This window comes from Anoplopoma fimbria, chromosome 14 (genome assembly GCF_027596085.1).
Source record: "Anoplopoma fimbria isolate UVic2021 breed Golden Eagle Sablefish chromosome 14, Afim_UVic_2022, whole genome shotgun sequence".
Taxonomy (NCBI): domain Eukaryota; kingdom Metazoa; phylum Chordata; class Actinopteri; order Perciformes; family Anoplopomatidae; genus Anoplopoma; species Anoplopoma fimbria.
In genome coordinates this window covers 14,419,399-14,420,822 of record NC_072462.1, presented here as the reverse complement: position 1 = coordinate 14,420,822, position 1,424 = coordinate 14,419,399, and positions in this window count along the sequence as shown.

Below are 1,424 nucleotides of genomic sequence, written 5' to 3'. Positions count from 1 at the left end.
TAACTCACTATGTAATACACATTGAATTATTAATTGATTGATTAACTGGATACATTAATAATTGATTAAATAATTCATTTTTGATAATAATGAATCTATTAATTCTTCAGATTACTTATGAGAGGTTTGCAAATGTGAGAATAAAAGGCTTAATGTCTTTATTATCTATTGCAGGTTAATGCTGTTTCTGCTCATGGGAACTGTTGCTATATTGCAACTCTGAGATGTTATAATTGTTCTTTTTAGTTATTATTATTTTTGCATCATCGCTGTTATTATTGTAACTGTGCATGTTTATATTATTGTCTAGTATAAATAATTCAGCACAAATATCACAGCCTAAACATGTAGAATTTATTTATTAGAAATTCTATAAACTATTTATTCACAAGAAAAAGCTGTTTCTTTGAACATCCTGGCACAATAACTTTTCTCCAGAAACCAAAACTAAACTATTTCAAAAGAAAAAAAGATTGCTAATTCTCAGAGTAGGGTTTTGAAATGAAAATGTGTTGGCCAACCAAAACCTTGCTCTGGATTTATGAACAAACTATATGGAGACTTCTGCAGTGACTAACATTAACAGATGTAGTAGATTTCATATCACTTTTTTTTGGACCAAAGTCTGGTAAAAGTCATAATTGGTCTAATTGCGCACACTAAACAATTCAACAACTTCAGTCTTGAACAGTTTTGGAGCAAACTGCTCGTGCAGGGTTTCTATTTTCCTTTCCATTTAAAATGAGTAACAATGAAGGGAAAACACTGTGAAAAGTATGTGACCAAGAGGTTATCATAGTTCAACCCAGAAAGTGCATCGGCCAAATAAGCGTAACATTGACCTAATCAAACGGTATCATCTGATCAAAATAGTCCCAAGAGTAGAGCTGCAGTAACAGCCTGCTTCAATAATGATCTCACTCCACATGAGAATATTTTCCTCTGCGTAATTTCCAGTCCCCCCCGTGTGTAACTTTTTAATCGACCAACTATTATTTTAGTCTTCTCCTCAGACTTTTTTTTTCCTTTTTCTTTTCTTTTTTTTTTTTCTCCATGTAGGCTAATACACAGGCCGGCGCTGCAATTTCTGAATCTGCCCTTGTATATGGCGGAAGAAATTTCCACAGGAGGAACCGCAACACAAACCTGCGAGAGGCAGAAACGCGGAGCATGCACGGACTCAATTGAACGTCGGCAAAAAAAATAAAATTATGCTTTATTACGCCATTACACTTTTTTAAAAAAAAATGTAACGCAGCGTGTCGCGGAGGAAGAAGAAGAAGAAAAAAAAAAAAAAAAACGCTGTGGTGAATTTTTTTTTTTTTTTTTTTTTTTTTTTTTTTTTTTTTTTTTAACATTTGGAATTTCTCATAACTAATTCACAATTTTTTTTTTTTTTTTTTTTTTTTTTTTTTGCGGAAGCA